This window comes from Bremia lactucae, linkage group LG7, assembly GCF_004359215.1.
Source record: "Bremia lactucae strain SF5 linkage group LG7, whole genome shotgun sequence".
Taxonomy (NCBI): domain Eukaryota; phylum Oomycota; class Peronosporomycetes; order Peronosporales; family Peronosporaceae; genus Bremia; species Bremia lactucae.
Genome location: NC_090616.1, coordinates 3,867,454 through 3,874,388, shown reverse-complemented (window position 1 = coordinate 3,874,388; position 6,935 = coordinate 3,867,454).

Below are 6,935 nucleotides of genomic sequence, written 5' to 3'. Positions count from 1 at the left end.
AGAGTCGTATGTGCTGGGCATAAGTGTGAATATCACGCTTGCCTTGCTTGAAGCTCCGATCCCGCTCTGAACTCAGCCCTAGGCGGTTCAAACGTCTGGTTGAGCCGGGCTTTAAAGCCGCTAGCGACCCAAAGACATATGGGTCGCGCAACTTAAGGCCTAGTGCTCAAGTTTTGACACGACCTGCTAAATTTGACTGAGAAAATGCGACTTGCATTTGCTCGTCGATGATGTGACGTGCCCTTATGGCATCGTCCAACTCGACAAACCAATTCAAAAGGGAGTCTTCTTCGACTCCCCTATACTTAGAGATGTCAATCTTTAGAGATTCAGGACGACGCGTATGCGTCATCCCAGGTACAGGGGTCTGTATCTTTTGTAACCTCAACAGTTCTGCCTTTTGAGAGCCTTGCTGATTAAGCAAGGCTACCAAGTACTTTTGTTTCTATCTACTTCGTGCAAACTCAATCATAACCTAATACAAAACATCTAATAAAGTCTTATTTGTCTCTCTTTTTGCGCTCGCCCAGCGCTGGCTGGACCGCGGAGAAAGTGGATATAGTGGTGTATATCCACCAATGGATAAGCTTTTAGAATATTACCATGTAAAGTTATATTTTCCAAATATTTTCTATCTTCTTAGATAATATATTAATTACCAACCTTTGAAGTATTAATTCTATGTAACGATACACCCCTTCACATCACCCCTCCCTTGAACGACATCACTCTGACTTTCATTGATTAGAGTGATCACTATAAGACCACTTAATTGAAAACGATATTGATTAACTAGAACCATCATTTTTAATTCTATCGCATGGTTAACTAGTCCATGCGGTATGCGAATAGGGCGGCGCCTTCGGATGCGGTACATGCAGCCGCGGGCGACGCATTATTGTCTCTTGCGGTAGACGTTTCGTCTGTCGCAGTATCCTTTTCTCCCGCAATACTAGATGTTGCGGGTGCACGTGGTTAGTCACCACGTGAATGCGACTCCTCTTTGGAGGTCGACTATGAATGCGAGTCGGACGAAATGGCCGACTCTGGGAGAACAGAACAGTCGCCTGATCATCGTCAGGCTGACAATGAGCCTTCGAATGCCTCTCGTATGTCGAAAGCGAGAAACTTGCGTTCGAACAACAAGCGATTGCAGAAATGCAATCGCTGTCAAAAGTTAGGACACTATGCTCATGAGTGTAGTGCTCCCCGCCCAGTACCGAGAAGTCCTAAACGTAATTATGGACCGAATGCCCGAAAGGGCAACGGTCGCGGGTCCAACGTTGTTGCGAAATCGCAACAGCGAGTCGGACCGCCAAAAAAACGGTCGGGGTCAGTAGGGGCGCAACGCCTAACTGATCCAGCAACCTCAAGAGAATTTGCAAATCTCTTGACTAAAGTTGCTCCAGACACACAATCATTATGTCTCTCTGCACCTGGTGATGAGGTATCCCTCATCACCTTGAAGTAAAAAGGGACAAATGATTTGTCACTTAGAGCCATAGTGGACTGTGGAGCGTTGAATAATTTTATTCGTCGCCAGTCGCTAGAGGTCGTAGGCTCAAATATGTTGAGCGCGACATCCCTCCAACGAGGATGACGGTGCGTCTAGCGACAGGCGCATCGATAACAGTAATGAAACGCGTAGTGAAATTTCACTACACGTTAAAAGATTTACAGTACGATGATGATTTCATCGTACTGGATTTGGATGACAAATTTGATGTCATCCTAGGTTTACCTTGGCTCAGAAAATATGAGCCAAGGATCAGCTGGCAGCATCGATCCGTAAAGATGCCTGCCACTTGTTCATCAGATGGCCATCTGATGAACGTCTTGGAGTGTCCACAAGCGTGTGGATATACTACGAGTGAGTGCGATGGCCTCACTTGTGGTACGCTCGTTAGTAAGGCTGCACAAGATCACATTGTGATTACAAATCACCCTGTGGAGTCAGCTGCCGGCGGCTGTGCGAATGCACAGGCAGCGCCGAAGGTCCACCACTCGAATACGTCGAGTGGATTGAGACATAAATGTACGCCTAACGGGCGATATTCAAGAAATATACCGGTTGTCCAAAATGGACAACACGATAAAGCTAGGTCGAGTAGAGAGTCGACCGTAGAGGACCCGACTGTGATAGCGCAATCAAACTCGGAAGATGCTGAGGGGATAAGTCCCCTCGTACTTGAAGAAAAATCTCCTCAAATAGTTGGTGCTGAAGTGACTAGACTTCAGCATCCCGAGGGATTGATCCCTCGACAACCTATGGATAAATCCCAGGAAGAAACCGAGGTATTAAATGTCTTGGTTAATGACAGAGAAGGCGCTTATGCTCTTGTTCTGTATGCGCCTCCGAAGAACGATCGGGTTCTCAGCAGCTCATCGATGGACGAAAGTGTCCTCGATGTGAAGACTCGGATTGAGATATATACTACTCAATCCTGGGAGTCACTTAAGACAAATCCTTTATATAAGGATTTGTTAGAATTTAGGGATGTATTCCCTGAAACAGTTCCATGCGAGTTGCCTAAGGATAAAGGCACTCGACATGAGATCGAGCTCAAACCGGGCTCGAAGTACTGTGTCATGAAGCAGTGGCTACTGCCTCGTGAACAAGTACTTGCGATCGACAAATTCTTTGCCGATCGATTAAAAGCGGGCCATGTAAGGGAGTCAACCTCCCCAAATAGCTCTCCGACTTTCTGTGTGCGAAAGGCCACAAGAGGGTGGCGGATAGTGCACACATTCCATAAACTGAATGCTGCAACGGTACCGGATCAAACGCCGATACCTAGAAAAGACTTAATCATAGATGGTATGTCTAAGAGTACCATCTTTTCGGCTATGGATCTGATGGATGGATTTTATCAGATTCTTTTGCGTGAACGGGACATCCCGTACACAGCAGTGAGTACTCCCAGTGGGTTACTCTAAAAATTGGTTAGTAACGCAACAGGGGTTTAGTAAAGCCCCTGCAACATTCAACAAATGCGTAACGGATCTGTTGAGACCGGTGCGAGAATTCGCAAGGATTTATTTTGACGATGTATTCGTCCATAGCCGAGCCATGAACGGAAAGACGGACGTGGAAGCTCATAAAACTCACGTTCGTCAGGTTCTTACACTTATGCGAAAGCATAAGTTGTACGCAAGTCTCAAGAAGTGCATATTCGCTGCAAGCGAAATAACACTTTTTGGGTGATCTCAAAAAGATCAAGGCAATTACCGACTAGCCAGTTCCAGTTGATGTCAAGGGAATTGGAAAGTTCCTTGGATTAGCGGCGTACTTGCACAAGTACTCCCGCAATTATGCCGGGACGACAATTCATCTCTCGTCTCTTGAAAAAAGACGAGAAATCGCAATGGAACGCTGATTGCCAGCGTTCCTTTGAAGGTATCAAGCAAAGCTTGATGCAATCGCCCATCTTGGCGATTGCAGATCACGACAGACGATTTCATGTGGTCTGAAACGCCAGCAATTTCGCAATTGGCTGTGCGTTAATGTAATACGATACAGACGGCGCGGAGCGCGTCGTCTTTTCCCAATCGCGTCAGCTGCAACGTGCTGAATGCAATTACCTAGTGCATGACAAGAAAGTCTTGTCATGAAGTATGCACTGGTTATCTCCTCGGAGATAGACCGTTTATGTATATACGGACCATGCGTCATTACGCACGGCGGCAAATAGCCCACACCTCTCGCAAAGAATGACGAGGTGGCTGTCCTTTTGCGCGGAGTATAATTTTTCCGAGGAATATAAACCAGGACGACTTAATCTCGTTGCTGATGCGTTATCACGCCGACCCTTTTTCGAGTCGGCAGTGCACTCCAACAGTGAAAATAATCCCACTGTTGCAACACTTACTATGAGTGTTCCGTCTTCACCTTGTTTGATGACATAAAACAAGCCTACACAGAAAATAAAGACCTTCTGCAATTAATGGATTATCAAATGAATCCATCCGAAAAATCTTTTAAAGATTGACCGGCTTTATATCGTTCGTCATCCGATCGATACACAACACGTAACGGCTTATTGTATTACACAGCCGTTACCGGCGACACCCGTCCCGACTCACAATGATTTGCGCTTGCGCATCATGTATGAGTGTCACGATGCTCCAACAAGTGGACATCGTGGACGTGTGAAGACTTATCTCAGGATAAGTCGGACTTCTACTGGCCACGCCACTATGAGCTCGTCCGCAAGTACATACCTGCTTGCGAAGTTTGTCATCGAATGAAGCCTTGTGCTTCACCCCGTGCTCCGTTCTGCCTGTTCCGATAGAGTGTTGGCAGTCCGTATCTATGGACTTCGTCATCGAATTCCCCGAAGACACCCACAAAAATAATAATATTCTTGTTTTTGTTGACCGTTTTAGCAAGATGGTACATCTTGGTGCCGTCCTAAAGTCGATCACATCCAAAGGCTGTGCTTGTGTCTTTGTTGACACGCTATTTCGACTCCATGGATTACCTTCCGAACTGGTCTTAAATAGAGTCTCTAGATCAACGGCGGAGGTTTTTCAAATTTTGTTTAAATCACTAAAAGGCAGTTCAAAATGTCAACTTTTAACAATCCTGAAACAGATCGTCCGACGGAGCGGGCAAACCGTAGTCTCGAAGAGATACTTCGCGGAAACGTCCATTCTTCTTAGATTTGAGGCGAGTTCTTGCCGATGGTAGAATTTGCCATAAACAATACAGTGCATCCTTCTACAAAGCATACACCGTTTTTTGTGAACGGTTTAAGCCATCCTCTCATACACACCTTGTATAGGAGTATCTCTTATATTAGGGGAGGACTCGCACGAGCAAAGAACCTTCTAGCTCTTGCTCATCACGCATTAGCCCTAAGGTCAATATGAAAGATACCAATGTTGATCTAATCAACGGTAATGTGGCCAAACTCAGCAATTCCAATAATGTTATTGCTGGCCTTGATAACGATGCTAAAAGACTCAGGAACAAAACCAAAAACATTTTCTAGAACAATAATGCTCTCAGTAAAGAGGAGAATGACATCTCCGCCGTGCAATCTATCGCACTGAAGACAAAAACAAAACCTGTCAGCAGGAGAATTTCTGCAAAGTAGAGAAACTGTGGTTCGTTTCGTACAAAATTTTCATCGCTCATGCGGTGGATCGACAGAAATGGCCCTCAGGCAGGAGCTTAAACGCTCATTCATTTAAAGTTCACGATCTAGTCCTACTGGATACGGAAACCTTCCAAAACATGTAGTGACGAATGTGGGCAGTAAATTACTGCTCAAGTATATCGGTCCGTGTGTCCTTTCATTCGCAAGTTGTTCGACCGCAACTTGCGCATCGTTCTGCAACTGTTCGAGGGAAATACCGTCAACCGTCGTCGCGTTTCAGCGACGACAGAATTGTTCCATGTCCTCCCGTAAATAATGGACGACACGATCTAAGTCACGTGTTTGGCGAACGAGACGACCCGATTTTTACTTCCTCTCCACATTCATTGACGGATTCGAGTGGTGAAAAGCGTTTCCTTGTTGAACGCCTCCTAAACCACCGCTAGGTGAAAAGGGTTCGAGCGAATTACTTCGTTCGTTGGCAGGGGTATCCACCTCGCATGGTCGTTGAGAACCTTGTTTCCAATTGAAGATGGACGTTCCGAGTCTCGTCGCACAGTACGACAAGACTAATTTTCCTAGACAGAGGGTCCATCAGAAAACGAGCGCTTCCCGCGCTCGTAAGTTTTCAATCTTTTGCGCATCTCACAAGAAATGATCGCCCTTCAATGTGGTTTTTCAAGGGACAATGCCTCCTTGAGGCATGACCTGCGCCTTTAAATCAGCATGGCATCACTCCCCCACGAGAGGCAAGGTATTCATGCCTCTTTAAACAATCGGTGCGGCTTCAAGCGTGCACCGCTTACGGTTTTTTTATCGAACCGGTCACGGAGAATAAACCGGGTTTTCATGCCAGACCTCGCGGCCGGTGCTACGATCACTCTGTACGAATGCTTCCCAAGCTTGGAACGAAGGAGTGACATCCTTTGCCCGCTTACATGTGTACCGTCGATGCTGGAAACGGTATCAATGAAGAATTCCGTTTTGTCGTCACTAGACTTGTGAAGTCTGGATGAGTCAAAAATGAAAGTTGATATCGATCAATGGTCCTACCAGACCAACGAGTTAAGTTGCTCTTAAAGAGGACCAACCGCGGCATAGTTGTAAAGCATGAAGTTGGTGTAGAAGACGCGCTGCTCGAGCAATTATTGGCACATGCTGAGAAGATCATTTTTTTCAATCACGGCATCTTGAATTGACTAAGGATTCACACCAATTGCATTGTGTTTACGCCAGACTGGTCTAATGAAGCTTTTTTGTGAATCAAGTGCATCAGGTCCTTAATACAATTGTTCAAAGTCAACCGAACAGTTCTAGGTAAACGCCTGCGTTCCTCTTTTTCTTGAAGGCTTTTTTTAACCTTATCCGGTCATTTGTAACTAGGCACCTTTGCTAGTAATAATAACAGTACTAGTCAACCTACTGATTACAGTGAAGGTGCGGTTCCTCGAAACTTCACGTACAAAAAGGTACAGAGAAAGGTTTCTTATAAAGCTAAGGTAAATTAGCTTAAGGTCTAGTTTAAGGCGTAAGAATAGAGAAAAAGTAAAACTGTATTAATGTATGTGGTTTTGTTCGCAAGCTTCTTCTGAATTTATTATATATGTAACTTACTATGTATGGCGCCTCCTATGCATGCAAAGCATACCTCAACAGGTTATAAGTTCGATTAAAGGGCGAGTAGCACAGCGATCGATGCAGGCTTTGATTCCTTAGCTTCTGCTGATCTCAAGGAATTCAGCGGCTGTGAAATATTTCAAGGACAAGGACGGCCTCGACTTGAAAAATATATACGGGACATCCCGTACACAGCAGTGAGCACTCCCAGTGGGA